The 9,870-nt window shown below is 32.1% G+C and overlaps 1 long non-coding RNA gene across 1 annotated transcript; it reads left to right on the top strand.

The window, feature by feature from the left end:
- The first annotated feature begins 5,113 nt into the window (after positions 1 to 5,113).
- Positions 5,114 to 9,201, top strand: LOC145574754 (uncharacterized). Its single transcript, XR_014098163.1, has 2 exons — positions 5,114 to 5,385; positions 5,528 to 9,201. It is a non-coding gene; the product is annotated as an uncharacterized LOC145574754 (long non-coding RNA).
- The last annotated feature ends 669 nt before the right edge of the window (positions 9,202 to 9,870 follow it).

Raw genomic sequence — 9,870 nt, forward strand, 5'->3', positions numbered from 1 at the left:
TATGGGAGGTAGGAATGGCCACATATGATGCTTATAATAAGGAAACTTTTCAAATGCATACGTCTCTGCTTTGGACGATTAATGATTTTCCAGCTTATGGTAACTTATCTTGTTGGTGTGTATATGGTAAAAATGTGTGTCCTTGTTGCAATGAGCATACGTGGTCTAAGAAGTACAAAAATAGTGGAAAGTATTATTATTTAGACACTCGAATGCATCTTGATTTAGATCATAAGTATCGAAATGATGAAAAATCTTTTGATAATACCAAAGAACATAGACAAGCTCCTAGTACACCATCTGGATATGAAGTGCTAGAACAATTAAAGAATGTTTCTTTTACCCTTGGAAAAACTCATACAAGCAAAATTGATGGTGTGAAAGAAAAACATGGAAAAAGTTAAGCATTTTCTTTGAAGTTCCTTATTGGAAGGATGTCCTATTGCGTCATAATCTTGATGTAATGCACATAGAGAAAAATGTGTGTGACAATATAATAAATACTCTTTTGAAAGTTCCAAAAAAATCAAAGGACAACTTGGAAGCTCGTCGTACTTTAAAAGAGATTAGAGTAAGAAAAAATTTATGGCCTGTTGAACATAGTAAGGGAAAACATTTTTATAACTTAAGTAATACGGCGAAAGATCGTTTCTGTGAAGTTTTGGAGAATGTTAAATTTCCAAATGGTTATGCATCAAACATTTCTCGATGTGTAATGCAGCAAAAGTTGAGTGGGCTTAAAAGCCATGATTGCCATGTGTTGATGTAGTTATTGGTTCCTCTCGCTATACAAGAAAGTGTAACTGAAAAAAGTGGCCTCGGTGTTGATTGAGCTGTGTGACTTTTTCCGAGCATTATGCTAAAAAACACTCATTGTGCAAGAGTTAATCGATCTTAAGTCAAACGTCGTTATCACACTTTTTAATATGTAGAAAATATTTCCCCCAACATTTTTTACAGTAATGGTGCATTTGGTGGTGCATTTAGTTGATGAGGTTATAATTTCCGGTCCAGTCCATTACCGTTGGATGTATCCTATTGAGAGGTACTAATGCATTTTATCCTTCTATTGTTATTAGTTTACAATTTTTTTTAATTTATGTTTTTTTTACAATATTTTATCTAAATTTTCTTTTTAAATTATATGTAGATACTTATCAACCCTTAGTTCATTTGTAAGAAATAAAGCATGCCCTAAAGGTTCAATTGTAAGTGGGTATCTTCTGCAAGAATGCTTTACATACTGCTCAAGATACATGGCTGATGTTGATGGAAGAGTAAATCCTTTAACTAGATCTAATGCTTTAGTTAGTAATGAACCTACTGAATTTTCTGATGTTTTTGCTTTAACTGCGCAACCTTAAAGAAAAATAGAAGGATTTATGATGGATGAAAGACAAGAGGTTCAGGCACATATATATGTGTGCCTTTTTATTCCGATTGCAAGGAAATAGAAGCTTTATGAGATTATGAGCCCCTATTACTCAACCATCTTTCTACTTTTCATTCATTAACTTCAAATTTATTGACTTTTTAGAATTATTCAGTGAGCACATAGCCTTTTTGAAGAGAATTTATTGACGAAATCATCCTACACAACTTCAGTTAGATCGTATGCATAATGAACAATTTAGTGACTGGTTGAAAAATTTTGTAACTGTTGATTTTTTTTTAATAAGAAGATTAGATCACCTGATAAACATTGTTTAATAATTTCATTTTTAAAATTTATTTATTAAGTGAATGATCTTGACAATAAAAGTGATGATGGAATCTCAGATGATGTTAAAGTACTTACAACTGGTCCAATGCATGTTGCCAGGATATTCCATGCCTTTGATACAAATAATGGTTACAGATTTCGTACTAATTAAGGATTATGAAAGGAATAAGAAGACACAAAATAGTGGTTTCATGGTCGTAGAAAAAACACACAAGTTATGCTAGCACTAGAGACACACGTCCTATTGTGGGAGAAGTGACATACTATGGGGTTCTTGATGATATAATCGAGCTAAATTATTATAATAAGTTTAATATTATATTATTTAAGTGTGATTGGACGGATATAAATCATGGAAGTGGGATAAAGATAGATTAGTTAAAATTTACTTTAGTTAATTTGAGTCGCTCAATGTATTCTTGAGATCATTTAACTGATGAGCCTTTTGTGTTTGCTTCTCAAGTGCATCAAGTTATATATGTTCAAGATAGAACTGCATGGGATTGGTATATTCCTATACCAATAAAGCCAAGGGATAATTTTGATACGGGTGATGAAGACTCTGAACCAAATCACTTAATGGAGTTTAATGAAACTCAAACATCAAGTTGTGTGCATGACCAACAAAATGTTAACATTGATATTGATTACTTAACTTGGATGTCAAGTTATGTGCAAGGCATGAATGTTGTCGAGAAACTTAGTACATTATAAGTATGATTTTAATAATTTTTTACTAGTTTTGTATTCCCGGTAATTATATTCTAGTTGAGTGATGTTTGTTTTTTAAATATGTTATTTATTTGTTTTATAGTGTCTTTTTTATATCATTTAAGTTTTTCACTCATATAATTATCATTCATATGTTTTTTAGTTAATTCTTGGTTGTGATATCTTTAATCAATATGTTTTATCTTAATATTTTATTTGTCTTTAAGAGCATTTTTAGATCTAGATGGCAAAAAGGAGGCGTTTGAACAAGATTAGAGTATCTATGGAGAATCCTTCTACTTCAACAGAAATGGCTGAAACTCAACATATCGAGATAGATGCATCACATACTATCCAACAAATAATGTCTAGAGAAGAAACAACCATAGAAAATGAGATGGATCCATCAATGCAAGATGATCAGGATAGTGAAGAAAATTCAAATATGCATTTGATCTAGTAATTGCCTTTTACTACATTTCTAGTAAAAAACATGAAACAAAGAAAAGTATTAATTTACTAGATGATAATGTGTGATTGTGAAGGAGTATTATAGACTTGTATCTAAGTAATTGACTTAAACTAGTTGTACAATAAAAATTAAATAAGCCTTTTTGCCATTTTTTATTTATTGTTCACTATTATGTACTTGTGAATTTTTTTATCCAGTGACGCGTAGAGGTCTAATAGTTCTTGCTGACATCTGGAACCAATCCTCGGAAGAAAAGTGGGTTGTCAAATTCAATCGTTATGGACAACCTATTGGTGAAGTAAGTACTCTTTTAGCTAGTTTTTTAGGCACCATAGGGAGAAATAAAGAGCTAGGACCACAAGGGCATCCTGATTGGAGACTGGTTCCAAAAGAATACAAAGATAAATTCATGGATGAGATAAGGGTAATATTTACAATTACCTTATTCCTCTCTCTTATCTTACATTTTTATTTTTTTGTGGAGCAATATTAATTTTTTTATTATTATTTTAATTTTGTTAATTTATAGGCACGCTTTACTTTTCTGCGTATTGGGGAACCTTTCATTCTAAAGAATATAGGAGAAAGAGTGAAATATTTTAGAGGAGAATTAAAGGCTGAGTATTATGAGCCAAACAAGCATTATAGGAACCTACTAGTAGAAAAAAAGCCAAGTCGTGTACCTATCGATCAATGGCTGAAATTAATTACATATTGGGAACAAGATAAGACTAAGGTATGCTTTTCCTATTTAACTTTATGTCCCTTTAGTGTTGGTTTGGAGTAATTTTCTATTTTTATCTTATTTTATTGTGAGATTGGGAAATATTGTACTGGTTGTTTGTTGGATATATAAAATGCAGCAGGCTATCAGTTTTAATAAATTTGGTTTACCCATTTTATGAGGAGATGCTGTCGAATTTCTGAAAAATCATTCTGCATGTTAACTAGTTTAAAACATAGTCCACTACGTTATATTAGGCTATTTTTTAAGGCTATATTATTGTTAATTATGTGCTATATAGTAAACTTTATCAATATTTTTACTTGTGAATATGTGTTTTTGATATTCATTAGAGGCGTGCAACTATGAATACGAACAACTAACTGAAACAAAAAATGCCTCATTGTTCTGGAAGGAAGAGTTTTGCTCGCAGAAGAGCAGAAAAGGTTTTATAATGAGTTTTTTTTTAAATTTCTTTTTACTTGGAAAAATTATCTCATAATAGAATTTTGTTAATGATTTCAGACTATTAATGGTGTGGAGCCTTCTCGTGCACAAATTTATATTGATACTCATAAGGATAGAAAGACAAAGGATAAAAAAAAGATAGATGAAGAATAAGCTAAAGTTGTTGTAAGTGAACCATTCAGAACACTCCTACTTACAATTTTTTTTTTACATACTATTACAAAACTATAAAAAATTCAATAATGTAGGAGTTGATGAAAGCAAAACTAGCTGAAATTTCTGGTGGTGTTGAACAATCTGAAGGAAGAATTGCATGGTTGGGTGATATGTATGATCAAGTTATTAATAAGCCGAAAAAGTATGGCAAACTGCGTGGAGTTGGTTTTGGAGTTAATTCGTCTTTTATAAGGGATAACTCATCAACTAGCCAGTTTCGTTTGATTTCTTCAAATAATGGTGACAATGTGCAATTTGAGAATTTAATTGAGTCGAGAATTAAGGTGATACAAGAAAAACATGAAAAAGAATTGAAAGAAATGCATGAGAAAGGAAAACATGAAAAAGATGCATGAGAGATAAGAATATTTAGAGGAAAATCTCTCTAAGTAATTTTAATTTCTAACAAATACTCTGCCAAAAAAACCATCATCTGAAGAGGGAGCCAATGTAGATGAATCAGTAAGTTATTTAATCTATCTTTCTAATCAAAGATACTTTGTTGGATTGCTTTCCCTTAACCTTGATTAATAATTAGTGTTTACTTAATGAGTTAGATTTATAGCTTTCATGTTTCAAGTTGTCTCTAATCCTTATCCTTACCCTATAAAAGCTGGGGATCACAAATTAGAATTGCTCAAGTCTTGAATCCTTATGAACAGTGGCCGGACGATTTCACCCCTATATTTTGCCTTTGGTTTCCTTATCTACAGTGGTCTTCCTATTTTGCCCTCCAATTATTTTGCACTGAAAAAAGACAAAATTCACATTCACCAGTACACGCCTCTTTCCTCTCTCATCCTTCATCACACATACAAATTTCTCTGTTCTCTCTCCTCCTCTCAATCTCGTCCTTCTTCCTCATCTGACTGACGACACTCATGAAGAACACAACCACAGCCGCCCATAATTGCTAAGAGAAGGAATGCTTCTCCCAATTCTGTCGTATTTCTCATCAATTCTTCCGATGATGTCGACCTCAATTTTCTTCATAATGGCAGCGAGTGATCTTTACTTCTCGAAGTATCTCACCATGCTCATCTCTCTCTCTTTCATACGACCCCTCACAAGGTGGATATTTAATGAGTAATTATTTTAATTTGTTTGTAATTTTACCCCATTTCAACCCCTAATTTTGTTCTCTATTTTCTAGGGTTTTCTCAGATCCTCTGATTTTGATTTTTTTTTTCCTTTTTATCTTCTTGTTTTTTAGGTTGATGAGCTTCGGAAACAGTTCTAGGTTACCCAAAAATTCTGGTATTGAATGCGGCGGCGGCGTGTGAGAAGAAAAACTTTATCAATTATAATTCACCCATATTTCTTATTTGGGATTTTACAAAAATCTGGAGAAATTTGAGGAGATAGCGAAATTTTAGGCGAAAAAAAATAATTCTTTTTAGGCTGAGAATTTGTTAGTTATTGCAATTATCAGAACGTGCGATGATATATTTACTGTTTACCCATTCTCCCCTTGGCGAGCTCTGTCAAAGCATGAATTCTCTATCTTAGTAGAACTGTTGAATTTACTTTCTGGGGTATATTTGTATTAAGTAATTTGTGTGTTTAAGATGTTTTCGGGTGTGAAAAATTATTAGATTATTGTTCTTAGGAATGTACTAATTTTCGGAAATTTATTGTGGGGTTTCATTTTGGGTGCAGGTGATTGATCCATATTGGACAGTGCACTACCTAATACTCTGTGGCAAAGGAGAATCTGACCGTTATCAGACCGTCGAAAATTATAGCACCCACATGTACAGTCGATGTTATTATTTAGTGTCTTGGTTAGCAAGCTGTTCTCATGAAGCTGTCTGAAACTATTAGCAAAGTGTGTGCTTTGATATTTTTTTTTAATTTGATTGTCTTTGGAAATTTGCCCAACATAGTCTGAATTATTTTTTGGAAAGATAACACACAAATGTTGAGATGTGTGCAGGTAAAGGCACTTATGAAGGATCATTAAATGAAAAGGCCGGAGACTCAAGCAAAAAGTCATCTGAGCCCAGTGCATCAGTTGAACTGAACTCACGTACCTTTCATGATTTAGTGCTTAAATGCCTAAAAATAACATCCTAACATTACAACTCAGTTTATAATCATCATTTTTTGAGATGATTTTGAGTTGTAATGTGTAGGATTATAAACTGATAGTCGTGTTAATTCATTTCTTTCTTAGGGTCTCAAATATTAATTTTTTGTAGTGTAGGTGATGATGTCAAAGTAATAAACTAACCCATCAATCTGTCCTGCTTCTGCCAAGGCATATCAATTCAGCACATATATACTCATTGCATCTTCGTGGCTATTTTCATCTACTGCTCCATCAATCATATACAGAACCAGGCATGAAGACTGGTTCACCATTTAGAGCTGAAGCAATAATTGCTAACCCTCCTGCTTATGGTATGTTCATGATTCTTATTCCCCCCCACCCCCCACCCCTCACACACACACGTACAATTCACCATTTCAAAATTTGAACCTTTCCTGGAGCATATGATGAAATTTATCTTTGAATGTCTCAGCATTTGCTTAAATTGTTCTCTTCTTCTATCCTTTTTGTTTCTATATAATCCCTCTGCCCCATATTAGTCATCTCATTAGTAAATGTAAAACATTAAATAAAATCATTTATCACTATATATCCCGCCATTTTTTTTATTACATTTGTTCAATCACCTATTCACTATTGAGTTTTTTCTACCATAACACAAGTGTCGTCTATTATTATCATTGGAAACTAGACAACTAATTTGGAATAATAAGGAAAAATTGACTATTAAAATAAGATGAAGGGAGTGTTGTTTTGGTTTAGGTGCTGAGTGATTTAATGAGCTCATGCCTCAGCATCATATCTTATTTAAATGCCATAATTCCTATAAAAAAAAAAAAAAAAAAAACCTCCTATGGCTGTGTTCTTTCTGGTCACTAGGATAGCCGAATGTAATCAACTAATGTCTTTATGGGACAATTTTATTTTTTTTGGACAATTTACCAAAAAAAAAGGTCTTTATGGGACAATTGCACCTCTGTGGTGTATGCTAAAGAGCAAATTCATGTTTCATATAAATGCATTACGAGAGAGTGACCTTGGAGTTATGTAATTCTTCATTTTTCATCGTTTATCTAAGAGTGACACTGCCAATCTCTAAACCATTATGGCAACTTTTTTGAGTTTTTTTTTTTACTCTGTTGTAAGGTCATTTTGGCACCTTAGTGAAACAACTAAAGATTACAGTCAATAAAAAAGGTGACTTGAGATGATTTTTTTTTTAATATTAGTTAAGAAGGATGTTGAGGCATCAAAATGCAAGGCTCATAAGACATTCACTTTGAATTGCTTAGAGTTTTTAAGTCATACCTGCAGTGCAGACTGCTGACTTGAATAAGATACTTAGCTTAGATAGTTGCGATGATGGCTGAAAAATCAAGCAAGCTTGGTGTTGCAGAATTCATGATAGCATTGAGCATATGAATGGAATTCTAGGTATATATGTTCATTTGTCAAATCTCAGGTAGAGGACCTTGAAGTTTTCAGGAGGATCATTCTAGGTTGGTTGTACATGTTGAAAATGTGGTATAAACTACTTTCCAGCAGAGATATATGGTAAGGATATAGCTTATAGCCATGCTTTAAAAAATGTCAGGTTAAACAACCCGCTGTGTTGATTCCAGATTACAATTTTAATAAAACCATATGAAGTATCTAGGAAGAGTTGTTTATAAGTTGTAGAACTGAATGTTGTTGGTAAGAACAATTTTGAATATTATTAGTAGGTTGTAGGCATAATAGTGACTATTCCGATAATGAAAAATTCTTGTCCTTTTAAAAAGGAGTGTGAAATATGGATCATTTGATATTTTATTTATTTATTCCAATTTCAAAATTCTAGAAATGTGTTTAACTTTTAATTGTGTTTTTAGAACAATTGTAGGGAAAAGTTTAGCAAAGAATGAGTCTGAATTTCTGAAGGAGATTGACACCAGCCCATGCAATATTAGTTTCTATGTACTTATGTGAGTTAAAATTGGAAAGCTAATGATCCTACTTCAGGTTCAGGCTGGTATACCTTATTTAACGGTTTAGAAGTTCCTTGCATTATTTTTTTACAAAAAATAAGAAGCTAATGCTGATGCATATTCTATAATAATCTCTTAATACTTCAGTATACTTCTTATGTTTTATTATGTTATTTAGTGGGTTTTTAATGTCTATTGATCGTGCCTTAGAATAATTATCCTATCACGAAATGTGTGATCTCGTGTATGTGAAGCCTGCTATTTTATTATCACGTAATGTACTTGGTTTGATTGGTATTTGTGCCTGTGGCAATTGTTGCTGCCTTTGTTGGACAACATGCTGTCAGAAAGTTGATAATTATTATGGGGAAGGCATCCTTTATAATCTTCATTCTAACTTTCACAATCTTCATCAGCGTTGTCTCATTAAGTGAGCTCTATACGTGCTTATAGCCCTTACGATGCTCTAAGGCTTTGTTATTTTCACCCTGTTATGTTAAGAAAAGGGCCACTAAGTTCATGTAAAGAAAAATAGCTCAAAGAGACTGGTAGCAAAATCCGTAACTAAATAGAGGTAAGTGTAATAGATTTAGAAGGAAAATTTAAGTTTGGAATAAGGCTCAAAAAGTTCTTATAAAGTGTTTCTTAGGTGAAGACGGAAGAGAAAAAGGCTAATTTGTTGCAATGAGGTTGTGGCCTAGGATGCTGGTGCTCCTTCCTCTTCTGATTGGATGATCATGTTTTCTCTTTCTTTCATCTTTGTTGTTTTGCTTGAGATTTTAGTTAATTAATTGAAATTACTATATGTTACAACATTTGACTTGAAAATTGTGAAAATTAGTGGAAATTTTCTTTATAATGATTTAATTTTTGTGTTACATGAATTAATGGTAAAATTTTAATGAATTTTACGTGTAATTTTACTCAAATTGATGGTGTATATCTTCTATATAGTTATATTTAAGAATGTTAAAGTTATGGCTGTGAATTTTATGTTGAACAAATTAGATGATCAACCAACAATGTAAATAACAACTTCTTATGTAAGTTTAGAGTAAGTGGCAAAGATCATAATCCTACTTTGTAAACTTTGTAAAGCTAATATTTTAAAGTCTTTGATTACAAAAAATGATTGATTCATGATTTGGGTATTAATTTTAATGATTAAAAGTTGGTAGGATCCGTTTATACCTTTTCAGTCTAATTGTTTTTTATTTAATGAGAGAGAGAGAGAGAGAGATAGATAGATAGATCACTTAAGAAGAAAAATCACTCAAGAAAAAGAAAGATCACTAAAGAAGAAAGATTACTGAATAAAATTAGGGCAATTAGCTTAGAAAAGAAAATCTGGACAATTATCTTAAGGTAGAGCGAGAAAGAAACAATGAGTTAGAGAGACCACTTAGCTAGGAAATATCACCTAAGAAATTTAGGTAAATCAGCTTAGGAAAACGCAATTAGTTTAGGAAAATGGCTTATAAAAATGAGAGAGAGAAAAAGGGGGTCCCTTTAGAAAAATAACTTTTGAAAATAGGG

This window comes from Chenopodium album, chromosome 13, assembly GCF_948465745.1.
Source record: "Chenopodium album chromosome 13, dcCheAlbu1.1, whole genome shotgun sequence".
NCBI lineage: Eukaryota > Viridiplantae > Streptophyta > Magnoliopsida > Caryophyllales > Amaranthaceae > Chenopodium > Chenopodium album.